Consider the following 27,232-nt stretch of genomic DNA (forward strand, 5'->3'; position numbering starts at 1 on the left):
GGGTGGGAAGGGCCATAGTTATTTGGCCCTTTCCAGCCTAACAATAGCAGCTCACAGCTGCCCCAGAAGTGGATCATCCATTAGATGCGCCAATTCTGGAGTGGGCTCCGGCTCTTCCCGTTGCTTTGATGCGGGTTAATAAGGAGTTAATAGCAGCCCATTGCTGCCACTTAAGGCTGCTTTACACGGTACGACCGATTGTGAAATTTCACAATCGATTGTACCCGCCCCCGTCCTTTTTGCGTCACGGGCAAATCGCTGCCCGTGTCGCACAAAGTCAGTAACCCCCGTCACACGTACTTACCTCTCGTGCGACCACGCTGTGGGCGGCGAACGTCCACTTCCTGGAGTGGGAGGGACGTTCGGCGTCACAGCGACGTCACACGGCCGCCGGCCAATGGAAGCGGAGGGGCGGAGATGAGCGGGACGTAAACATCCCGCCCACCTCCTTCCTTCACGTAGCCGGCGGCGGCCGCGTGATGCAGGTGAGCTGCTGTTCATCGTTCCCGGGGTGTCACACGGAACGACGTGTGCTACCCCGGAAACGATGAACAACTAAATTAAACGATATTATGGAACCTAGCGAGCAGTACACGACTCACGATTTTGCGTCGCTAGGAGGTGTCGCACAGGCCGGCATCGCCAGCGATGCCGGATGTGCGTCACAAAAACCGTGACCCCGACGATCTATCGCACAATAGATTGTCTGGTGTAAAGCAGCCTTAAGTCCTAGATTAGTGATGGCAGGCATCTGAGACACCCATAATCACTAATCTGTAAGTTAAAGGAAAATAACACAAACACCCCAAAACTCCGTTATTTGAAATAAATGACAAAAAAGCCCCTCTTTTACCACTTTATTAACCCCTAAAACACCCCTCCAGGTCTGACGTAATCCACTTGAGATCCCACGACTCATCCAGTACTGCTACAGCTGAATCTCACAGCAAGAGCCATAGAACATGACTGCTCGTATTGAGGTTCAGGCCGCGACTAAAGTGAGCCAAGCAATCAGTGGTGACATCACTCGGGTGATGTGCGGTCACAGCTGGAGTACTCAATCTGACCGAAAATCACATGAGTGATGTCACCGCTTATCCCGCAGCTCACTCCAGTTGCTGCATGGAGCTCACAGCGGGCAGTCTTGTTTTATGGTGCTCATTGTGAACTTCAAATGTAGTAGTGCTGGAAGCATCGTAGGACCTCGTGTGGATTATGTTGAACCTGGAGGGGTGTTTGGGGGTTAATAAAGTGGTGAAAGAGGATGCTTTTTTGTCTTTCATTTTAACTAAAGGATTTTTGGGGAGTTTGTGTTTATTACTTTCACTTACAGATTAGAGATGGGGGGTCTTATAGATGCCTGCCATCAGTAATCTATGATTAAGTGGCAGCTATTAATTACTTATTACCCAATTGCCACTGCACCAGTGCAATTGGGATGATTCTGCAGACTGATATTTTTAGGCTGGGGCAGCCTAATAAACATAGGTCTCCCCAGTCTGAGAATACCAGCCCCCAGCTGTGGGGCTTTATTTTGGCTGGGTATGAGGGGACCGCACGCCGTTATAATTTATTTTACTGCATGATATAGACCAGCCCACCAGCGTTTGTGATGAGTTGTAGTCAGACAGCTGTCATTCAGCATGGAGGCACGTCTGACTGCAACCAATCACAGCCATAAGTGGGTGTGGGAAGCAGTGAATATGTATGAGCCTAATGAGCAGCCCAGGAAGAAGAGAGGCTGTGGGAGTAGTGGGCCAGCCGTGCCATTAAGTATGAAGTGCTTGTTCCTACCCCTTTGCGCCAGATTCTGGTTCCCATAGATTTTATATCTGGCCAGTTACCGGGGATCAATCCCCTACCGACCTCGAGTCAGCGGGGGAATGATCTGCCAATCTTCCAAAACGCAGGGACAAAAGTGCAAAAAGAATTGACATTCTGCTTCTTTTTTTCTGCAACCAAAACTAAGAACAAAGAAGCAACGTGTGCACAGCCTGTCTGAATTCTCATAGACTTTGCTGGGGAAGGCAATACATGCAGTTTTGGGCAACAAACTGCACCCAAAAATGGAGCAAAAAACGCAGCGTGCGCACAGGGCCTAAAGATGGAATTGCTGCTGGTCAACTTGCCAGACCTGTCACAGTGGCCGGTGTGTAATGTGTGGCAGACAGACAGGAGATAGAGAACGGCCTCTGACCGCACCACATCCTTAGCTCTTAATTTTATTACCTGGCATAACGTTACTCACTAGTAGAGATGAGCGAACTGGCCGTGGTTTGGCTCAAGTTCGGTTCGTCGAACGGAGGTCTCGTTCGAGTTCAGTTCGGCGAACGTTCGACGAACCGAACTCGAACCAATAGGATATAATGGGAGGCAATCACAAACACATAAAAACGCATTATAAATGTACACATACAGTTAATAAACATTGCCATAACACTTACCGGTCCCCGCGATCCCTCCTGCACTCTGTCTCCTGCCGCTATTCCATCCGATGATCGCTGAATCCTCCCGGTGACCAGCACTGCCAGCAGTGATGCAGGACCTATCGTGACGTCAAAATAGCCATGTGACCAGTCACGTGGCTATTATCTCATTGGCTACAGACTGGTCACATGACTATGACGCGTCATGTAGGACCTGTCATTGCACTCTCCGGTACACGGTGCACATTTGTGTATCGCCGTGTACCGGCGACATGCTCTAGCACACGGTCGACTCCCCGTTCCGTTAGGGACCGGCTGACACAGCCGGTCATTAACGGAGATCACCGTTGCCATAGCAACGCAGTTAGCGGTGACGTCACCGCTAACCGCGGCTCCGGTAGCACCGTTGCAATGGTAACGCGTCTGTCAGCGTTACCGCTGTTACCGCTGACAGCCAGCAGCAGTGATCACTCACAGAGTGAAGGCTGCACGCTGCTTCCCGTGCAGCCTTCACTCCGTGAAGGCTGCACGGGAAGCAGCATCTTCCCCCATGCAGCAGTGATGGAGCAGAGCTGCATTTGTTGAACGAGAAAGACAGAAGACCATGGATCGTGGAGGGCTGACGGGGTAATAAAGATGGAGTCTCTAATGTGTCTGTGTATTTATTTCTATTAAAGTATTTTTTCTCTTAATGGCCGGGTCAAACGTGCCTGACATTAAGAATCTCTGGCTTAATACTAGCTAGTAAAACAAAGCTAGTATTAACTCATTATTACCCAACAAGCCACCCGGCTTCAGGGCTGTTGGAAGAGTTGGATACAGCGCCAGATGATGGCGCTTCTATGAAAGCGCCATTTTCTGGGGCGGCTGCGGACTGCAATTCGCAGCAGAGGCGCCCAGAAACCTCGGGCTAACCTGTGCTGCGGATTCCAATCTCCAGCTGCCTAGTTGTTCCCAGCTGGACACAAAAATGGGGCGAAGCCCACGTCATTTGTTTTTTAATTATTTCATGAAATAAGTGAAATAATTAAAAAAAACGGGCTTCCCTATATTTTGGTTCCCAGCCGGGTACAAATAGGCAACTGGGGGTTGGAGGCAGCCCGTACCTGCCTGCTGTACCTGGCTAGCATACAAAAATATGTCGAAGCCCACGTCATTTTTTTGGTGGGCAAAAAACTTCTGCATACAGTCCTGGATGGAGTATGCTGAGCCTTGTAGTTCTGCAGCTGCTGTCTGCTCTTCTCCATACAGACAGACAGCAGCTGCAAAACTACAAGGCTCAGCATACTCCATCCAGGACTGTATGCAGAAGTTTTTTGCCCCCTGAAAAAATTATGTGGGCTTCGCCATATTTTTGTATGCTAGCCAGGTACAGCAGGCAGGTACGGCTGCCCCCAACCCCCAGTTGCCTATTTGTACCCGACTGGGAACCAAAAATAAAGGGAAGCCCTTTTTTTATTATTTCATGAATTTCATGAAATAATTAGAAAACAAATGACGTAGGCTTTGCCCCATTTTTGTGTCCAGCCAGGTACAACTAGGCAGCTGGGGATTGGAATCCGCAGCACAGGTTGGCCTGAGCTTTCTGGGCCCCACTGCTGCGAATTGCAGTCTGCAGCCTCCTCAGAAAATGGCACTTTCATAGAAGCGCCATCTTCTGGCGCTGTATCCAACTCTTCCAGCACTTGCCTGCTATACCTGGCTAGCATACAAAAATATGGCGAAGCTCACATCCTTTTTTTGTAGTTTTTTGGCAAAAAAAATAAAAAATGCTTCCCTGGATTTTCCATTGCCAGTGAAGGTAACACCAAACAGTGGGGGTTAGCAGCCAGTAGCTGCTTGGATTACCCTTAGCTAGCAATACAAAAAATGCAGCGGGAGCCCATATATATTTTTTTTAATTATTTATTTAAATAATTAAAAACAAAATGGGCTTCCCTGTATTTTGATTGCCTGACATCACAGTGCTGTAAAAATAAATCTTTAAAAAAAATGACGTAGCGCTCCGCGGTATTTTTGATTCTCAGCGCAGATAAAGCAGACAGCTATGGGTTGCCACCCCCATCTGCCTGCCGTTACCTTGGTTGGCAATCAAAATACAGGGAAGCCCATTAATTTTTTCTATTTAAAAAATAGTTAAAAAGAAAATGACGCTGGGTCCCCCATTTTTGATAGCCAGCTAGGGTAAAGCAGACGGCTGTAGCCTGAAAACCACAGCTGGAAGCTTTACCGTGGTTGGGGATCCAATGTGGAGGTCCCCCCAGGCTCTTTTTTTATAATTATTTTATAAATATTAATAATTACACAAAAAAAGTAGGGTCCCCCCCAAATTGGATCACCAGCCAAGGTAAAGCGGACAGCTGTGATCTGGTATTCTCAGGGTGGGAAGGTTCATAGTTATTGGGCCTTCACAGCCTAAAAATAGCAGGCCGCAGGCACCCCAGACGTAGCGCATCCACTAGATGCGCCAACCCTGGCGCTTCACCCCAGCTCATCCCGTGCCCTGGTGCAGTGGCAAATGGGGTAATAAATCGGGTTGATACTAGCTGTAAGGTCACCTGACATCATGCCCAGCAGTTTGTGATGTCATGGCGTCTATTAGATACCCAACATCATAAACTGTCAGTACTAACAAAAAAAAAATCGACAAAAGAAATTTATTTGAAAACACAGTCCCCAAAACATTTCCTCTTTCACCAATTTATTGTAAGAAAAAAAGTAAAGGGGTCCCACGACGACTCTGGACCGTCTAGAATATGGGGGGGAGACACTCAGGGAACGTATCCCCCATTTTCTAGGAGTGCAGACCCTTCATGTGAGGAGTGTGGGTGCAATGAATCTGCCCTCACTCTCCCCGGGTCCACAGCAGCAGAGTCCATGTCGTAATGGTTGCTACCAAAGCTGCAATGCCCTGCTTATGAGGTAAGGGCATGCCTAATCAGGAGAACTATTCTACATTTCCAAATATTGGTATTTGCTGATATTATTGCTATTCCACCTACTATATATTGGGGATAGGATCTTGGAGATGGAATACCTTTTTAAGTCCAGTTATCCAGCTGAATGAATACTTAACAACAGAGCTCGCTATTTAGATGTGTTTTCTTGTGGCGTATAACGAACTCTCATGTTTGGTAGTCATTCAGCAGGGAAACTATAAAAGCAAATCCCTCCATTTGGAAATGTAGTATATAGCTCTCCTGATCAATTATGTTCCTTACCTCATGAGCAGGGCATTGCAGTAATAATAATAATTTATTCATTTATATAGCGTTATTAATTCCATAGCGCTGTATGTCTTTGGAGTGTGGGAGGAAACCGGAGTACCCGGAGGAAAACCACGCAAACACGGGGAGAACATACAAACTCCTTGCAGATGGTGTAGGACCTCAGCGCTGCAAGACTGCAGTGCTAACCACTGAGCCACCGTGCCGTCCATTTAGCTTACAGATGCATAACCACCACTCACTGTGTCTGAACACAGGAAGCTGAGCTGACAGCCGCTCTGTGCATGCGGTAGCGTCTATTGTGAAGGAGAGGGCTGTGGGGGGATCCACGCTGCACAGGTACCGTGGGACACCGGGGAACACCGGTGGGGTTATAGGGGGTGACCTGGCAGGGCCTGGGGAGGAGTTTTCTGTCGCATGTATCATGGCACATGCGACAGAAATCAGAGGAGTAGGGTGAATGCGGCCGGCGCGCTGCTGTGCGCGCGGCCATCTTGGATTTCTGGGAGGGCATCAGGGGGGGCACTTTGGCGACACCGGGGGACCGGAGGGGACCGGGGAGGAGATTTATCATGTTTGTTCATGCCAGATGGGAGATAAATAATTTTTTACCGGCGCTGTCATTTACTGTAACGTGATCATCGGTGTACGGTGTATACCTGTGATCACGTGAGCGGGGACCGGAAAAACCGTCCTGAATCATGATCTCCAGGGTCTCAGCTAGCCCTGAAACCCCGGAGATTTTCTGACGCTGGGGGGCGTTATTCACTTATTTCTGCCTGCTGTTTATAAACGGCAGATCAGAAAAAGGCTACATTAACACGACCGATCCATTTTTGCGGTCTGCAAAAAACAGTCCGTTTTTTTTCACGGGTGCATCCATGTGGCATCCGTTACGTTCCGTAGAAGGTCCGTATGTCATCTGTTTGTCATCCGTGTGCCTTCCGTTTTTTTTTGTGTACTGCAAAAAAACTGAAGGAGGGTAAATGCATAAATTTATCCAGGATCCATAGCTTCATCCTACATGAGGCGGTCACATGTTCACTCCAGTGCCATTTTCTACTGCTTTTCACAGCATAGAGCGCTCTGGTGATTTTCTTGTGCTTGTGCACTTCATATCAGTCTTTTCTGTCATTATAATGGCAGAAAGACACATAATGTCCCACTCTCCTGCATTTTGTAATTTTGCACCCTTTGGTGCCTTTCATGTGGCACTAAGGGGTGCTTAGCTTTGTATTTAGCCAAAAAAATGAAAAATAAAAATGACGTAGGGTTCCCCCTATTTTTGTAGCCAGCTAGGGTAAAGCAGACGGCTGCAGCCTGCAGACCACAGCTGGCAACCTCACCTTGGCTGGTAATCCAAAACTGAGGGCACCCCATGCTGTTATTTTAAATTAAATACATAATTTAAAAAAACAAAAAACACGTAGGGATCCCCCCAAAATTGGATCACCAGCCAAGGTAAAGCAGACAGCTGGGGTCTGATATTCTCAGACTAGGGAGGTCCATGGTTATTGAACTCTCCCCAGCCTAAAAATAGCAGGCCACAGCCGCCCCAGAAGTGGCGCATCTATTAGATGTGCCAATCCTGGTGCTTCGCCGCAGCTCATCCCGCGCCCTGGTGCGGTGGCAAACGGGGTAATATATGGGGTTAATACCAGATGTGTAATGTCACCTGGCATCAAGCCCCGGGGTTGGTGAGGTCAGGCGTCTATCAGATACCCGACATCACCAACCCAGTCAGTAATAAAAAAAAATAGACGACAAACACATTTTTATTTGAAAAAACACTCCCCAATACATTCCCTGTTTAACCAATTTATTAGAAAGAAAAACAAATCCAGGTCTGGTGTAAACCAAGGGGTTGCCATGACGATCCACACTGTCCCAGTCAATGAAGAGCAGGATGTTCCCCATTGGCTGGGAGAGCAGTGCAGTGACCTGAGCTAACATCAATGGGTCAGCCCAGGTCACTGCAGGGGATGACAAGTGCTGCTGTCAGCGAGGTACATTACCTGCGCTGATCTCCTGCACTGCTGATAGCACCTGTCACTGAGTTCAATGACCGCCACCTTCACAGCCAAGTATCGCGAGCGGCCCGTGACGTCACCGCTAGTCAGTCTCGGGTCGGAAGCGAGAGAAGGTGATGTGACAAGCGGCGGCCATGGAGGACAGTGACAGCGCTGAGGTCGGGACTTCATCACCGCAGGTAAGCCGAGCGGGACCATGTGTGCAGAGTGCAGGTGGGCGGAGCCATGTATGCTGGCGGCGGAGTGCGAAGTGGGTGGCGCTGAGGATGTCAGTGTCGTGGACTGCTTGGCTGGGGACAGGTGAGTGTGAGTGTGTGTGTGTGTGAGTGTACATGCCGCGTGCAGGAGGGGGCAGAGTGAGCTGAGCGGGGAAGTGTGGGCTTCCTGCACGTAACTAGGATAAACATCGGGTTACTAACCAAAGCGCTTTGCTTGGATACCCGATGTTTATCTTGGTTACCAGCTTCTGGCAGGCTGCCAGCGATGGCTCCTGCACACTGTAGCTGTAAAAAGCCCTGCTTTTTGCTGCTAGAACCGTTCTCGAACGTATCTAGAACTATCGAGCTTTAGCAAAAAGCTCGAGTTCTAGTTCGATCTAGAACAGCCCCCAAAATCACTCGAGCCGCGAACTGGAGAACCTCGAACCGCGCTCAACTCTACTCACTAGTGATTGATGGGCCCTGACAGAAGTTATGAAGCATTGAACGACCGCCCTATTACATGGAATACATTACAAGCTGCGGTCAGACACATTTGCCCTAGATGATGATTATGGCAGCATGTACATCATTGTGAATAGATTTATTTCATTAAATAACTACTTTAAAGGGAAAAAAACCTTCCATAGTAAAGTTTGTAATAGTGAGTTGAAAGAAAAAAAACATTTGCAAAGGGTATCCTTACAACTAAAGGTCTTGTTCTGATTCACTCTTTTTTTTTTCCCTTTGATCCCATGTATAACAACAACAAGGAACTTTAGTACCACTATATGAGTTCAGAAGTGTCTTCATCAAGACATTGGTCTCTTGCAGCCAATCACTGACCTCAGCAACTTCAGCTACATCGGATGAGCCATGGAGATCTGTGATTGGCTGCAGTGATGTTGACGTGATGTCACAGCCAAACAGCATAGAACATCACCGCAGTGAAGACCATGCTCAATCTGGTTTGGGACTGTAAGGGTATGAGCAGTCAACGTTTTGGAAGTAGCGTGTTTTTTCTGAGTCCAGAATGCTGTGTTGTGCAGTACAAGCACAATGGATGGATTTATAGAAATCTCCTGCCCACTGCGCTTCTTTTCTCTGCTCCATAAATTGACATGCGGTGTGGCTTTCTGAGCCTCAGAATGTCAATTTATGCTGCTGTGGCCCGAGTGTTCTCCACAGGGAGAAAAAAGCAAAAGTAGGTAGCGCACAGAACCCTGATCGTAGGCACGGGCTGCTGCATTTTCCTGCAGAGCACACTCGCATTTCCACAGGCGGGCTGACACTGCGTCAGCTGCTGTACATGCAACCTACAAGCTTAGGCTATGTGCGCACGTAGCGTTCTGCCCTGCAGAAATTTCTCCAGCGATTTGAACAGCACACGTGCGCTTCAAATCGCTGCAGAAAGAGTCCGTAATGAAAAAAAAAAAGCCAATTCCATGCGCCCCTCCCATAGACAGAGCAGGAGCTGCAGGCAGAGCGCACGAAATAAGTGACATGTCACTTCTTAGAACGCGCGCTTCGGGCAGCAGCCGAAGAGCTGCGCTCTAAGACGCCACGTGCGCACGTCTCCTGCATAATCTTCATAGATTATGCTGGGGACGCAGGACGCATGCAGTTACGCTGCATGCAAATATATGCAACGTGCGTACATAGCCTTAGATTGTAGTCTTCCACATCACTTAGCCTATGTGAAAAAAATTAATGTCAACACTTTCAAATCTAGTACTACGAATATACTAATAGCATACTAATAGATGACAGACTGAACATGAGTCAACAGTGTGATGCAGCAGCAAAAAAGGCAAACACAATTGTGCAATGCATTAACAGAAGCACAGAGTCCAGATCTCGTGAAGTAATTATCACTCTCTACTCCTCTTTGGTCAGACCTCATCTGCAATTCTGGACACCACGTATTAAAAAATACCTCGCTTTGGGGGGGAGAGGAGGTAGGGGCCGCGGGTCGCCTCCCTCCCCGGCTCACCGTTGAGGACACTTCTTAACCTGGTTGGTGCCTATTTCTTATACCCTCTGAGTTCCAGTGGCTGAGCATGCTTTGTGATACTGTGACTCTCTCTACAGCAAGCCTCTGACTGTCCATTGTGTCATCTGCGGCCCTCTGGGTCTGTTGAGCTGCATAAGGGGGGGGGGCTGTAGCCACAATGATGCCGTGGGTGGTAGGGAGGTTTTTTGTTTTGTTTTTTTTTTTCCCTTGTTTCCTTTTGGCACGGGCCCGTGCCCACTGGACTGACCCCCGTGGGAGGGCTACTGGGGAGTGAGGTGGGTGGCTCTCTTAGCTCAGACGGGTTGGGGAACCTCCCTCTAGGTCTCTCCCTTCCGGGTTGACCCCCCGGGAATCTATGCCTAAGGTTTATGCATTTTGGTTAATGTTCTTAATTCATGTTCATTTCTATGTTTGTCCTTGTCTTCCCCCCTCCCCGATGTTTTTTCCTTATGTGTCCTTTCCGGTACCACCCCTTCTAGAGTCCTTGGGAGCTGCGGCCCTTTGTCGTATGGACCATCTCCTCTGGCCGGCTTCACAGGGGAAGTCATGCCCCCGACGGTATAGGTGTGCCATTAGCTTTTTCTTACTTCTAAGTTTTAGATATGACCCGCATTATCTCTCTTAACGTAAAAGGTCTGAATTCACCCCGTAAGAGGAAATTGCTGCTACAGGAACTGAAAACATCAGGTGCAGACATAGCCTTTATCCAAGAAACACATTTTGTGGAATCAAACACTTTCAAATTTGCGTCCCACCGCTTTCCCATCCATTACTCGGCTTACTCGGGCTCCAAGAGGGGGGGAGTTGCTATTTTAATATCCTCCAGTTGTCCTCTACAAATTACGGGTTCTCACTGCGATCCAGAGGGTAGATATGTGATTCTGGAGGGCCAACTGGGGGGATCCCCGCACATACTGGCCAACATTTATGCACCTAATGAAGGGCAGATACGCTTTCTTAAGAAAATACTCGATCTGATAGGCGGACTGGCACCGGCCTCTACGGTGTTGGGGGGAGACTTTAACATCCCTTTTTCGGAGGTGGCCGACAGACTCTCTGTGGGTGGACACCCTCCATCGGGTGCTTTGAAAAATTTGTCCCGGGACTTTCGTAGGCTCATTAGATCAGGGGCTTTATACGACGCTTGGAGGGTGGACCACCCGGGAGAGAAGGCCTTTTCCTTCTACTCGCATCCGCATCAGACGCACACCAGAATAGACTATTTTTTCATTGACTCACAGCTGCTGGGGCGTCTTGAGAGGGTGGAAATGGGATCCATTACGTGGTCAGACCATTCCCCACTCATAATGGACTTCAAGAAAGATGGTCCTCGACCTAGGACTCAGCATTGGCGCCTTAATGAATCTCTGATCAAAAATCCCGACACTAGGGCCTTTTTAAATAAGCAACTGGTCGAATTCTTTCAGTTGAACACGGGCACGGTCACGTCGCCGGCAACACTCTGGGAAGCTCACAAGGCAGTGATGAGGGGACTATGCATTAGAGAGGGCGCCAGGGCTAAAAAGAATGCCACAAGCCATCGGGACTCTATAACGGCCCATCTTAAGCTACAGGAGGGGAGACTGGCGGCTGCCCCATCACTGACTATTCTTAGGAGAGTCATCAGCCTTAGGGAAAAGTTGAGAGACTTGGCAATTGGCAGAGCAGAAAAATTGCTAACCTTTTCCAAACAAAGATACTATGAAAGGAGTAATAAGGCTCATACCTTACTCGCCAGGCAGCTTAAGGAGCGCGCTACATCCTCATGCCCTCAGGCTCTGCGCGACGAAAAGGGCACTATCCACTATCACCCCGCTTCAATAGCTGACATTTTTTTCAATTACTACAACAAGCTTTATAACCTTCCGGTTCCCCCGGGCATGGCTTCGCGCGGGGCTGGGGCACTTGGGGACTATTTTTCGGCCCTTGAGCTCCCTTCACTGCCTTGCGGAGCAGCCGCGGCTTTGAATAAAGAGATTACTACAGAGGAACTGGAGCAAGTTCTGGAAGCCCTGCCTGGCGGGAAGTCACCGGGCCCGGACGGCTTTACTTATTTTTATTACAAGGTGTTTGCGGCGGAGCTCCTCCCACACATGGCCGCCTTGTTTAACTCTTTCCTTCAGGGTGACCCTATCCCTCCATCCATGCTACACTCCCATTTAATCCTCCTGCCCAAGCCACCCAGGGACCCATTGGACTGTGCTAATTATAGACCAATAGCCCTTTTGAACTCCGATTTGAAGATGTTCACCAAGCTCTTGGCGGCCAGGCTTAATCGATGGTTGCCCCAACTCGTGTATAAAGACCAGGTGGGTTTTGTCCCTTGCCGTCAGGGGGGGGACAACACCAGGAAGGTCATAGACCTGGTGGATGTGGCAAATCGGACGAAGCAACAGGCGTTGGTGTTGAGTCTAGATGCAGAGAAGGCTTTTGACCGCCTTGCGTGGCCTTTTCTCTTCAAGACAATGGAGGTCTTTGGGATCTCGGGTGGCTTTATGCGGGCCTTGAAGTCCCTGTATAGCGCTCCTACGGCCTCTATCAAACTCCCCCTCCACATCTCTAAGCCTTTTCTCATCTCCAATGGCACCAGGCAGGGGTGCCCCCTGTCCCCCCTCCTTTTTGCACTATGCATAGAGCCCCTCGCGGCCTCGGTCAGGAGCAACCCAGACATCTCGGGGGTCCTGGTCAGGAATAAACCGTTTAAAATCTCACTTTTTGCCGACGATGTGCTCATTACACTTACTAACATCCATGTGTCCCTTCCAATTTTAATGTGCACCTTGGGTAGGTACGGGAGCCTTTCGGGGTATAAGATCAACTCTAGCAAAACGGAGGCAATGCCCTTGAATCTCGACCCGGTGGCCCTGGATTACCTGCGTTTGAATTTTAAGTTTCGTTGGAAGACAGATGCGGTCAAGTACCTGGGGGTTAACCTCACATCTACTTATGATTCCCTCTATAACCTTAACTTCCCCCCCCTTTTCCGAGAGCTGAGAACTCTTTTGAGCAAGTGGTTGCCCCTCCCTCTTTCGTGGATGGGGCGCATTGCGGCGGTTAAAATGAGCTTGCTCCCAAAATTATTATATTTCTTTGAAACCCTCCCAGTTAAGGTACCAATAAAGGAGCTGAAGTCCCTTCAGGCGGCTATCCTTAGATTTATTTGGTGTAACAAACGTCATAGGGTGGCCAGGGAGGTGTTGATGGCTCGGAGAAACAGGGGGGGGCTTTCTGTCCCGGACATCCTAAAATACTATTGGGCGGCCCATCTTAGGAGGATCCCCTGTTGGGTGTCCCTTTGGGCATACAACAGGTGGACTGAGATTGAAAAACTTTGGCTGGCGCCTATACATCCAAACGCGCTCCTGTGGCCCCCGGCCCGGTGTGATTCGCCACCCCCTCTTCTTGGACCGATGCAGTTCACTAGGGACCTCTGGGCATTTTGCATTAGAAGATTTCCTTTGGCATCCCCCTGCTTCCCTCTGGTGTCCTTCATATACCAACCCTTGCTCCCAAGCAGTCTGGAGTCGGACATGGTGCACCCCTGGCTCAAGGCAGGTCTATTCAGATTTGCAGACATTATAGATGGAAGTACAATGCAGATCCATTCCTTTGAGTACCTTAGAGATAAATTCTCTCTCTCTAATCGAGAGTTTTTCCAATATCTGCAGATCAGAGACTTGGCTGGCTCCTTGTTTGGCAGGGCAGGGGCCTCGATTCCCACAGATTTTGAGAAAATTTGCAGAAGGGGCACTGATACTAAGGGGCTGATTTCGGAAATTTACATTTTGCTTTCTGATTCACGGGAGGGGCCCGAGGGGTCTTTTCCATACATGCGGAAATGGGAGTCTCTATTGGGAAGGCGGATACTTCCTCAGGAATGGGCAGCAATCTGGGGAAACGCCGCCAAGACGTCAATATGCACACTATATAAGGAAAATATCTATAAAATTTTGCTATTTTGGTACCACACTCCAGATTTCCTTCATGGCATAGACCCCTCCATACCGGCTTGTTGCTGGAGATGCGGGGGAGGCAGGGGCACCATTCTGCACATATTCTGGTCCTGTCCAGGGATAGTCCCCTTCTGGGAGCGGGTTAGAGGGTTGATCCATAAAGTACTATATATAGAGGTTGATCTTGATCCCCTGATCTATGTTCTGGGTCTTGGGAATGGGGGATTGGGAAAAACGGCCTCTAAGCTTTTGTCCCACATCCTTACGGCGGCCAGATGCTTAATTGCAAAGAATTGGAGGCAGCCAGGGACACCCTCACTCCAGAGCCTCAAGTATAGATTACTGGACGTTAGACGCATGGAACATCTCACGGCACTATTGCATGACACAGTTGACCGCTTCCAGGCCGTGTGGGCACCATGGGACTACTTTGCGGGACAGGAGGATCTGTGAGACTGAGGCCTATGGGTCCTATGGAAGGAGCATGGACTCTTGAAACCCTTCCCTCTTCCCTCCTATTTCTCCTCTCCCCTCCTAACCCTCCTCACCTGTCCTGTCATTGTTTGTCTAGGTTCGATAAGAATTGTGAATTTTATGTTTTATTTTATGTATGAAAAACGTAAATTGAAAATCTCAATAAAAATTCAAAGTTTAAAAAAAAAAAAAATACCTCAACAAATTGGAGCAAGTTCAGAGAAGAGCGACCAGAATGGTAAAGGTCTACAAACCATGTCCTATGAGGAACGGTTACAGGATTTGGGAATGTTTAGCTTGCAAAAAAGAAAACAGAGAGGAAACTTAATAGTCTACAAATATCTGAAAAGCTGTCACACTGCAGAAGGGTCAGCCCTATTCTCATAGGCACAAGGAAAGACTAGAAGCAATGGGGTGAAACTGATTGGGAGGAGTCACATATTAGATTTTGGATTAAAACCTTTTGACAGTGAGGGTGATCAATGACTGGAACCACAAGAGGTAGTGAGTTCCCCTTCAATGGAAGTCGTAAAAAGGAGACTGGACAGACACCTGTGTGGGATGATATAGTGAATCCTGCTGTGAGCAGGGAGTTGGACCTGATGACCCTGGAGGTCCCGTCCAACTATAACATTCTATGATTCTACTGCAGATAATCTACAGATACAGTAGAATAAAGCCCAATTGGCATGATGACATGGTTTTTAGCCAAGTGTGTCCATTTTAAAAATGCTCCTAGGGACCTGGTCCTTTACACACTAGAGTTTAGCTTTCTCATAAAGAGCAGTAGAAATCCCAGTGGCCAGAAGGACCCGGTCCATTAGATCACTAGGTTTTCTATTAAAACACTCATTAGGACCTGGTCCTTTACCCACTAGGATTTAGCTTTCTCATAAAGAGCAGGCGACATCTCAGTGGGCAGAAAGACTCGGTCCCTCGGCCCCCTGGGAAATAGCCGACTCTGTATAGGGAAAGCTAAATCCCAGTGGAAGGAGGGACCAGGTCCTTCTAGCCACTGGGATTTAGCCACAACCATATATCTAGTGTGGGCTCTGCTGGTGGAGGTAGAGTACTGCAGACACTGAGGAGCTGATCATGTGACCCCTGACTCCTCCCCTCCATGTGACATCATCACAGGTCCTGTAAGTGTCGCGGGCGGAGGGGCTGGGAATGCTGGTCGCCTGGGGGTTCGCTGGCGCTCGGGTCAGGTGCTTCTGGCTCGAGCACGGGGCCGGACCCGGGATCTCGACCAGCGCCTCCTCGCCCACAAGTGAAAGGGGAGGGAAGGTTGGTTGGTGATGGGATGTCGGTTGTGATGCCACCCACGAGTTGTGGTGATGATGGGCACCACCGCTGCTGGTGACGGGGGATCCCGGGAGCGATGGCGGAGAGCAGCTTAAGGTGTTGTCCCCTCCATGGGTAGGGGCTGTTGGTCCCGCCACCCAGGTTGGGGAGTAGGGAGGAGGGGATAGGTGCAGGTGCCGATGCGGGGAGGCAGCGTGGATGCGGGGCAGCGCTGTGCCGGATGGCACTGGTGTACTCACTCAGGTAGTCAATAACAGAGTCTCTGGTAAACCAAACGGCTGGATGGACGGGGCCCACAGTCGGCTGCGGTATCTTCACTCTCCCCGGACGGGTTGATGGTGGTGTCGTTCCCTGCACCTATGTGTAAGTGTTTGACCCCTATGGATTCCCACGGGTGGTCCGCTCCCCGGCTTGTACGTGTCGGGAGAGCCCGTTTTGCCCGCAGGCGCTGGCCCTTGGATCTCTGGCCATTGGCGGTGGCTCTTATATGGACGGGTTGGGCTGTTGCCTTCTGACAGGACTTGGTTGGGAATGAACCCAGGCGGGTTCCGAGCCTAGTCGGGGTCTGAGTACCCTGTCTTGGTGCTTGGCTTCAATCCGCTCCCCGGTTCGGTACCGGCGGGCCAACACCCGACCCCGGTCCTACGGTTTCGCAGACCTCCACCAACTCCTGCAGACGACCACCACAGTCTGCCGACCTTGCTGACAGTATCTGGGCTCCAACCCAGACACAGACTCCCCTTCTCGCTCTACCACCTCTCCACTTCCACTCCAAAACTAGACTTAACAGACTACTTTTTCCGCCTCCAGGCCTGTGAACTCCTCGGTGGGTGGGGCCAACCGCCTGGCTCCGCCCCACCTGGTGTGGACATCAGACCCTGGAGGGAGGCAACAAGGGTTTTGTTTGACGGGTGTTCCTGACCAGGTGAGGGTGTGTGTGTGTATGTGCTGTTATTCTATGACCCCTGGGGTCCAGGGCGTCACACTCCCCCTTGGTAAAACGCAGACCGTCCGCGGGCTGCCTGTCCACCACCGGTTTTATTTTTCTTCTGAAAAAGATAAATAACAAAGAACAGTATGCATTTTCAAATCTTCCCTTACGGGAGGCATGTCACTTAAACGTTGCAAACATTAATAAAAACACTTTTAATAACATGGACGGGTCCCATTTCTTCCGCTTCCCCACCCAAACAACCTAAACCTTGATGCTGCCCCTAAGAAGTGGGCAGCACCCCTTTTCCCCAGTCCAGAAAACAGAACCTGGTTCAGGTTGCCCAAGCGGGAACGGGTACGGTGTCTCGCACCCGGCTGTCATTCAGGGGGCCCCACGTCCAGGGGGACCCCTGACCCCGGAGGATGGTCACCGGTCCTGGTGGTGACCGGACCCCAGCCTGCTCTGCTGCGGGTCCCTCCTCCAACCTGCCTCTCCAGAGGCGGTCAACGGGACTCCTGCCCACAATTATTTACAAGCCCAGAAGTTCGTGGGTGGCCTGCTAGTTCTCGGCCGTGTTCATGAGTAGTTTCTCATGTGGGCATGGGCTTTTAAGGCAAGCATGTAACTTAAGGTTCCAACGGGGGCCAAACTCTTCATAGCCAACAGGCTACCACACTGTAGGTCCCAATGGGGACAACTGTTCTTCTCAATCAGGTGACAGTCTCAGATAATTAGTGCTCATTTATTCAGATATTTACACAACATACGGCACCTCTACATGGCAGTTTCCCTATACCTAAGCGGGGGCCTACCTAGGTTGGGGCGTGTGGACCTTCTGGGCCCAATGACATCATTGGGGGGCACTGGGACAAAGGAGCCAACTGGTTCCTCTTCCCGTATGTCGGGTATGGCAGGTGGAGACCTACGGGGGCTTGGTATAGGTGCATCCCTGGGCACTGGTTCAAGCGGTTCACTGGCGGTTATTTCCGTTTCCACTTCTTCCACGGGTTGTGGGAACATTATCACTGGAATAATCACTGCACCGTTTTGCATAGACCAGTCTATGGGGGAGTCGCCCATCACTGTGTGGATCACCTCTTTCTTTTCCCCGTTCGGTATGGGGACTGGGACTTCATTTGCCAATCGTAAGGGGTGTGGGCATCTCTTCAGGTGGTCCCTGGAAACTGTAGCCGTGGTTCTCCCCTGGTCGTGACTAATCAGATAAGTCTTCTCATTCTCCCATCCAGTGGGCTGTATGACATACGTGGTTCTTTCCCACTAATCATCAAGCTTATGGGTTCTTCTTTTCCGTTTCAGCACTATATCTCCAGGCTCAAAGGGAACAGCTGGGGCCCGTCTGTTGAAGCGTTCCTCTTGTTTTTCTCAGCTCTGACGAAGATTCTTTTCCACATATTCCTGGATCCGTCGGTACTGCGCCTGCTGCTTGGTATCCCAGTTTGCAGTGGAGGGAAGAGCCTCCGGAGCATCCAGGCCCATTTCCAGGTCCACCGGCAGCTGGCCCGGTCAGGCTCTCATCAGATACGCGGGTGTACACTTGGTAGAACCACAGGGAATGTTGTTGTACATATCTACCAGGTCAGGCAACTTCTCCGGCCACAGGTTTCGTTCTTCCAACGGTAGTGTCTTGAGGAGACCCGGGACCAGGTGATTCATCTTTTCACACATCCCATTGGTTTGGGCATGGTATGGCGTGGTCCTGATTTTCTTGCACCAATACAACTGGCAAAACTCCTGGAACACTTCTGCTTCAAAGGCCGGACCCCGATCCGTGAGCACCCTCTCCGGGTACCCATGCGGTCGACAGAAGTAGGCCTGGAATGCTCTAGCTGCGGTACGGCCTGTCAGATCTTTAAGTGGAACAACCACCATGAACCGCAAGTAGTGGTCCACGATGGTCAGAGCATAGGTATACTCGTTTCGGCTGGGTGTGTGCTTGACGTGGTCCAAGGCGACCAATTCCAGCGGTTGATGGGTGACGATCGGCTGTAGGGGAGCCTTCTGGCTGGCTTCATCCCTTCTTCTCAGTGCACAGGGACCACATTCTCGACACCAGGCCTCCACAGACTCCCGCATCCCACTCCAATAGAACCGCTCTCTCAGCAACATCTCCAGTTTCTTCCAACTGAAGTGTCCAGCGCCATCATGGTATGCCTGCAGGACTTTTGGCACGCTGGCCTGAGGAACCACCAGCTGGCGAACCTTCTCATGAGTTTTTGGGTTGATCAGCTCCCGATACAGCTTCCCTTGATGCAGGTATAGCCAGGCTCTTTCTTTCCACAGCCGCTGGGCTTCAGAAGGAGCTGAGGGATCCATTTTGGAGGAGCCCTGTGCAATCATGGTCTTGACCAACTGGACGGCAGGCGCCTCGTCCTGGGCTTCTTGCCACCCCTGGCTGGGTAACGGGTCCAGGTTCACCTGTTGCTGATTGACACAAAGTTATTCAGCCGGTGGCCGGTGGAACGCAGGCAACTCGATTTCCTCGAGCTCATTGTCTTCCGACCCCCCGTCAGGCAGGTGGGGCATTCGGGATAACGCGTCCGCATTGGTGTTCTTGCGACCGGCTCTGTATTTGATAGTGAAGTCATAGTTGGACAGCCGAGCCACCCACCGCTGTTCCAGTGCGCCTAGCTTGGCTGTATCCAGATGGGTCAACGGATTATTGTCTGTGTAGGCAGTGAATTTCGCCGCCGCGAGGTAATGCCTAAACCTTTCGGTGATTGCCCACACCAGGGCTAGGAATTCAAGCTTGAAGGAGCTGTAATTCTCAGGGTTTCTTTCTGTGGGCCGGAGTTTTCTGCTGGCGTAGGCGATCACTTTCTCCTTCCCGTTCTGGACCTGGGACAAGACTGCCCCCAGGCCCACATTGCTGGCATCGGTGTAAAGGATGAACGGGAGGCTGTAGTTGGGATACGCCAGGATTTCTTCCCCTGTCAAGGCTGACTTCAGCTGGCGAAAGGACTCCTCATGCTTCTCTTCCCACACAAATGGGGGTCCGGGGGCCCTACCACCCTTGGTCTGTCCCACGAGGAGGTTTTGCATTGGGGCAGCCATCTTTGTGTACACCTTGATGAAGTGGTGGTAATAGCCTACTAGGCCCAGGAACTGCCTCACCTCCCTCACTGTGTTCGGCCGTGGCCAGTCCTGGATAGCGGTAATCTTCTCAGGATCGGGGGCGACACCTTCTGCACTCACCACGTGTCCGAGGTACTGCACCTTAGGCATCTGCAGATGGCACTTGGAGGGTTTCAGCTTCATCCCATACTTAGCAAGGTACGCGAACACTTCTGCCAGGTGTTCCAAGTGAGCCTCGTAAGTCTGGGAATACACAATCACATCATCCAGATACAGTAGGACAGTTTCGAAATTAAGATGTCCCAGGCAGCACTCCTTAAGCCGTTGGAAGGTCCCAGGGGCATTGCACAGCCCAATCGGCATGCTGTTGAACTCAGAGTCCCATAGGGGTGGCAAATGCAGTCTTCTTATGATCTTCTGGTGCAACCGCCACCTGCCAGTATCCGCTGGTAAGGTCGAGGGTAGAGAAATATTTTGCAGTTTTCAGCGCAGCCAGCGACTCTTCAATACGGGGGAGAGGATAGGCATCTTTATGCGTTATTTGATTGATCTTCCGGTAATCCACACACATTCTCATGGTGCCATCCTTCTTCTTCACCAGTACCAGTGGGGCTGCCCAGGGACTACAACTATCCCTGATGACCCCTGCCTCCTTCATGTTCCTCAACATGTCCTTAGCACATTGATAGTGTGCTGGTGAGATTGGCCTATACCTTTCCTTGATGGGTGGATGTATGCCCGTGGGGATATGATGTTGCACCCCTCTAATCCTCCCGAAGTCTAGCGGGTGTTTGCTGAAAACCTGCTCATACTCCTGTACTACCCTGTATACCCCCTCCTTGTGATGCGTGGGTGTAGCTTCAGTGCCTACATGTAATTCCTGACACCACTCCTCTAGTTGTTCGTGGGGTGTGCTGCTATTGGTGGGGGCTGCAGAGGTAGGAGGGGTGGCTTCGTGGATGGCGTGGGGATCTATGGTAAGCAGCTTGGCAATGGTAGTGTAACGGGGAAGCCTAACTTCTTCCTCCCCACAATTCAGCACTCTCACAGGCACTCTATCCCTTTCTGACGTCAATCACCCCTCTGGCCGCCATCACTGTGGGCCAGTGTTCTGAAGGCGTGGGTTCCACCATCGCCGGGTAATCGCGCCCTTAGGGGCCCACTGCTGCCCTGCACCAAATCATCATCTCGCTCCTTGGTGGCACCACCAAAGCGGCCACGTTCATCACCCGCACTCCACCAATCCCTCCACCTGTCAAATTCACTTGCTGCCGATGCAGGAGGGCCCGAATCTCACGCTGTACTGCCCTCTGTCGGCATCCTCCTGCAGTGGCGGACAATTGCTGCAACAGACTCAGCACTTCCCCCATACAATGCTCAATTACATTAGTCCCTAGAATTACTTTTGGGTTACGGTCACTGGATTCATTCAGCACCACAATCATCCCTTGATATTTTAACTGGGTACGTCCCACAGTAAGGGTCACTTCTTTAAAGCCCACCTGTGTCATAGGGAGCCCATTGGCCGCAATAATGGTCAGACTGTCATCAGGAGGGGCAAGTTCACTATCATCCAAATACCGCTGGTACAACGTATATGGCATAGTGGTTACTATGTGATCCTGTGTCCAATAGGGCCATGGTCGGGATGCCGTCCACCGCCAGGGGGATGATGGGGCGGCCTTCCACGTACTGGTCTCGCCAATCGGTAGGGCCGTTAGGGTCTACTCCTGAGGATTGGCCCTTGGTCCCAGGGGTTGCTCGTTTAACGGGCATCGCCGAGAGTAGTGACCAGGCTTGCCGCACCTGTAACAGATAGGGGGTCCATACCGCTGGTCGTTGATCTTTTTCCGCTGCATCCAGGGGACGTCCTCCGGGCTGTCGGCAAGCTGAATTTTCTCCGGGGGCTTGACTCTCGTTGGGAGGTGGAGTGCAGCGAGGATCCGGGCGAGGTCTCCATCCATGCGGCGGACTTGTGCGGCTAGCTACTCCATCAGTCCACCGGGTGCTGCAGGGGCCGGTAGAGCCAGGAGGGGAGGTGCCACCGAGACAGGAGCGGTTTCAGCCGGCCACGGGGCTACATCAGGGGCGTCAGGATTTGGGACTTGCAGGGCCTTGATAGCCCGCTCTTTCAATACGGTAAAGTCCAGATTGGGGTGTTCCAGGGCCCACAGCCGCAGCTGCTTGCGGTCCTCCGTGGACCCCAGCCCCTGCAGGAATTGTTCCACTAGCATCTTATTGCTGTCCACATCGTTAATGGTGTCCACTCGTTTCAGTGTACGGAGGGCAGTCTGCAGGCGCAAGGCATAGTCTCTTATGTTATCTGCAGGTCGCTGTCGGCATTGATAAAACTGCATCCGCAATTCAGCATTTGTGCGGGTCTCGAAAGCGGTTTGGAGTTTCTCAAAAATGGTAGTCACTGAGGCCCGGTCTGCGTCGGTCCAGGTCTCCGTCTCCTGCTCAGCCGCGCCGGTTAGCTGCCCTAACACTACCGCCGCCCGCTGCCTGCCAGTCATGGCATACAGGTCAAGAACCGGGCTAATCTTTTTCCGGAAGGCATGCAAAGCATCAGGCTTCCCATCATATTGTGGCAGCCAGGTAGCACCGGGCACATAGGGCAGGGAGATCGGCATTACCTGGGCGACCGCTGGACCCACGCCCCCCCCCGTGTCTGCGGCGGGAGCGAGGGCTGCCATATTACCAGCTGTGACCACGACCTGCGCCCCTCCGACAGCCCTGTCAGGCGCAGACATCTTTTTCTCGCCCCCCCTTGGTTCTCTCCGGCACCTCCTTCTCTTGGGGGCGGGGCTTCACTTTTCCGCCTTCCCTGCTCAGGGAAGACGGTTCGAGCGGGAACTTTTCGCGCCCAAGATGGCGGAATTTCAAAATTTTCGGCCGGACACCGCCGGCGGGGACTGCAAGGCGCACTTCTACTGGTAAGTAGATGGGTAGGGTCCTGTTCACAGCGCCAAGTTGTCGCGGGTGGAGGGGTTCTGGGAACGCCGCTCGCCTTGGGGAATCGCTGGCGCTCGGGTCCGGATCCTGCTTTTACAGCAAAAAAACGCATGCAAACGCATGTGTTATTTTGCAGGATCCTGTCACTTTACATTTATAGGCGGGCATTGGAGTCATGTGATCGGGAGTCAGTGGAACTGAACGTGATAGACTGGGAGCCGCTCTTAACCAAGGTAAACATCGGGTAACTTGCTTGCATACCTGATATTTATCTTTGTTACGAGCGTCTGCAGCTGCTAGGAGCCGGGCTCCCTGCACAGGCGTCATGACGCCTCTGTGGACCGTGGTGGTGTTCATCTATGCAGCAGTGTCTGCACCACTGCTGATTCTGATGGTATTTGGCGCCATGGACCTGCATATCTGATGTTAATCCTATATGGCCTCCTGATGAACCACGTTTCTGCACGTGGGGAAACGCGTTGAGGTGGAGACTTTATTATGATGATTGATGGTTCACTCTGCTATAAAGGGCATTTGAACAGTGTCAGGATATAGCCGTCTGGCTTTGTACAGCAACTTGGATTCCTTTGGACTGCATTACTTAATTAACTATCCAGTATATGGTGTTGCCTGAATACATTAACTACAGTCCTTAAGCTAAGTTTGGTCATTTGTGCTATCCTGTTCTGTGAACCCTCTGACATCAAATTGTGTATTGTATTTAAATGCATGTATTTTCTGCTGTCATAGAGAATTGACCCTCCTGGTCACCATTTATCTTTATATTTGTACATATGCTGATGGTGTGATTTATACGCAATAAAGAATATTTATATGGGAATAAGGATTTAATTTATGGTTGATATAATATTCCCGAGACCTTGAGTCTAATCTATATTAATTCAGAGAAGGTAGACAAAATTTGGTCAGGTTGATTGACTATGGTCCCGGTTTTGTCCCTTAGCGCCCCCACAAATGTGTTCCACCTTTGTGTTTTAGCAATCACCCCTAATAAATGACCCCCTTTTTCGCCCTCTTCAAAGAATCTCTGTCGTGAAAAAAGTCTTTTGTTAGTGGCCCGTTCCTTAATGTGAGAGTCATATGCTTCTTGTGCCCCCTACATTCCAGTAAGTCCCGTGTATCCCCTGACAGAATGTACTTCTGTTCTGTCGTCTGGACCCGTTCTTTAAGAAAAATTTCAAATTGTGCCGACTTAATTTTAGATCTGCTCACCCCCTGTATCAGTGACCCCCTCAGACAGGCCTTCATGGCATCCCAAACAGTGTTAAGCGACATCTCTCCAGTACAGTTGTCCTGAAAATAGTATTCAAGGGCTAGTTCAACCGGGCCCACATCTATAATCTGTAGCCAAAAAGCATTAAAGGACCACAAGCTACAGGTACGATCAAGCCCGGGTAAAATATTTAGTCGTGTCAACCATGGGGAATGGTCTGATAAACCTCTAGGAATGTATTCTGTGTTTTCCACCATTGGCAGTATACCCTCCGAGCCCAAGATCAGGTCTATTCTGGACAGAGTGTTGTGTGTTTTGGAATAGCACGAGAATCGCTTGATTCCAGGGTTTCTGATTCGCCACAGATCTGAAAGTGCCAGTTCAGCCACCGTGTCCCCAAATTTGGAGTTGGGATAGTGTTCTAAGTGAGTACCCGCATTGTGTTTGTCCCAATATGGGTGAATGATGTTGTTGAAATGGGATTGCTCTGTGGACTAAAATACTGACACCTCTGGAATGAGATGTGTAGGTTGAGTGGAAACAATGGCCCACCCATGAGCGATACATGTATGCTATTTTATCGCCCTCCAAATGTGTCTCCTGTAGGCAGATGATTGCTGGAAAGTGGGATTTGACCTGTTCCATTACCGCTGCCCTTTTTGTGCGGTCCCCCAAACTGCAGACATTCCAAGAAAGAATATTAATCCTACCCGCCATCTTGGTGATATGCGTATGTAGTGCAGGCAGTCACACCTGGCAAAGAATTCCAACCTCCCCCCTCCTCCTTGAACCACATGAGAACCATTAGCATACATGTATATAAAAGCATCATTAGAGCTGCAGAAACATCCCCACCCTCCCCCAGCATCTAACAGTTGTCTCACAACACAAAAGTTGACACTGAGGCACCAGTCCATCCTGAAGCTGAAACAAGAAAGACAATAAAACTCCCACTTCCCAAAATGGTTTCAGGCAAGAGAAAAAACCTGCGGAAAATGAAGAATGAATGGGAGTGAGAAAAACAAAAACCGTCTCTGGAAGTGGAAAAAGATAAAAAAAGCAAAGAAACCCAAACTTCTCTTCCAGGGAGTTCTGCTGGAACCAATCAATGGGTATCATATAATTTTGTCCACTGGGCCAATTCTGTGTAATCGCAGCAGACAGTAAATTATTCATCACCGATAAAGTTCTTAAAGGGTTACATATCAATGTTGTGGACTTTGCCTGAGCCGTTGCTCATTCATGTCGAGCCATCTGAGAGCATCTTTAGGGTTTTCAAAAACGAATGTCTCTTGAAGTGCAGCCACCCTGAACTTCGCTGGGTACAGCATGGAGTATGAGACTTGTGCATTTCTCAGGCGTTGTTTGACATCTGTAAATTGGGCTCTTTTTTTTTTTGGAAATTTCTACTGAATAATACGGAAAGAAGGATATCTTGTGGCCGTCCACCGTTATGGACTCTTTGTTTCTAGTCGCTCCTCGGATCGCATCCCGGTCTCTGTAATGTAAGTCTAAGTAGTTTCACCAGGACAGGTCTTGGAGGAGCTCCCGGAGGCAGGGGTCTGGTGGACACTCTGGGTTCTCTCTACAGCATACAGTGGGGATAGGACCTATGCGCCAAATACTTTTTGTAGCCATTTCTCAAAGAATTCTGACGGATTTGTGCCTTCTGTTTTTTCTGGAACCCCTATCACCCACACATTGTTTCTCCTCAGTCTATTTTCTAAATCATATGTCTTGTTAAGTAGGAATGCCAGTTGCTGATCATGTCTGTGGGGATCATGGGTAACCTGGGGCATTTTGTCCTCTAAGGCACTGATTCTCCCCTCTGACGCCGTCATGCAGTCATTCACTTTTTGGAGGCTCTGTCTCACACCTGATAATTCCTCCATAATTTGGCCCATCTGGGAGCTGAGTGATGTCATAGTGGAGCCAATTTGAGCTATAGCTGCAAGCATGTCCTTCAGAGTGGGCTCAGCACCCTGCAGAGTTGTGGCAAGCTCAGGGGGACATGTATTGTGCATGGATGCAGGGGGCTGTTCTGTAAGCCTTGCTGTAATGGTAAGGAGTCTGCTCTAGTTACTCCTTCCTCCTCCATTGTATTGTGAGGGCTGTGCTGCTTGGAGCTCCTCAATTCAGCTCATTCATCTTTGTGCGCCACAGGAGCTCCGCGCCCCTGGCGTACTCAGCCAATTTTTCAGCAGCGTGTGCGGCCGCAGGTTTCCCAGCTTTGGAGGCTGGTGTCAGTGTCCCAGCACCATTTTGTGCAGTACCTTCCATTCCCGCCGCCACCTACTTCTGCCTCCTGCTCTTCCCCCCAGCCTTGTAACCGCCATCCAAGCTGTGCGGTGAGTACAGGGTGGTCTCCGGTTGCTGCTCAGTTGTTTTTTATCTTCCACATGGCCCAGTGGATTACAGGATAATCGGTGGCTCCAGGAGCGCTCCCTCTCAGCGTCTGCTCACCTCTCTGGCCAGGCCACGCCCCCCCAAGTACAAGTTTTTAAATTAAATTATATACAATGTGATATACTTATGAGTTCCTATCTCCAATCTGGGGCTGCGCTTTTTAGTAAATAAAGCAGTGGGCAACCTGAGATTAGTGAATTGTCTAAATATAATCCAGTATCAAAACTATTCAAAAATATTCCTAAAGGCTCTCAAAAGGGCTAACAGTGTGCCAGCTAAAGAAGAAAATTAATATTCACTGCTTCCCACGCCATAATCTCGCCCACCTCTAAGCAATGAAGCCAGCACCAACCAAGAGGTGGGCGGTATTGTTAGCGTGGGGAGCAGTGAATATTCATTATCTTTAATATCGGGTACACATGATCACCCAGCCGCCGGCTTACTGCTGTGGCTGGACAATCACGTGTGTCTGTCTACTATTAGAGAATGAATATTCACTGCTCCCCAAGCGCAAAATCCCGGCTGTGGGGAACAGTGAATATTCTGGCAGCTGATGTCCGCGTGTAACTGGGGCGTATGGCAGTAATGTGATGTGCTGTCCTGCTTACATGCCGGAGTCACTTGCCAGCATCAGAAGAGAACACCGTGCACAGGGAGAGCGGAGGGATGGTGAGTATAATCATTTATTTTCTTATGTGCGCAGCATGATGAGAAAATATATACAAGAATGGGCCCAAGATGAGGGTCATATATAAAGGATAGGGACATATACACTAGGACAAGGGACATATATACCAGGATGGGCAACATATATACCAGGATGGGATAAAGATGGGCAACATATATACCAGGATGAAAGACATATATACGAGTATGGGGGATACATACCTGGAAGGGGCCTAGGATGGGGGACATTAGTACAGAATTGGGGGATTTTATCCCCTTAACAGTGTCAGCAGAAAATCCCCCCCAACAGTATCACAT

At 50.2% G+C, this 27,232-nt stretch overlaps 1 protein-coding gene across 1 annotated transcript in view; it reads right to left on the bottom strand.

The window, feature by feature from the left end:
* The window catches only part of LOC142259156 (uncharacterized), a 171,659-nt gene that overhangs the window by 53,199 nt on the left and 91,228 nt on the right, over positions 1-27,232 (bottom strand). The gene's annotated exons all lie outside the window — the stretch shown is intronic.

The sequence above is a fragment of the Anomaloglossus baeobatrachus genome, assembly GCF_048569485.1.
Source record: "Anomaloglossus baeobatrachus isolate aAnoBae1 chromosome 5 unlocalized genomic scaffold, aAnoBae1.hap1 SUPER_5_unloc_3, whole genome shotgun sequence".
Taxonomy (NCBI): domain Eukaryota; kingdom Metazoa; phylum Chordata; class Amphibia; order Anura; family Aromobatidae; genus Anomaloglossus; species Anomaloglossus baeobatrachus.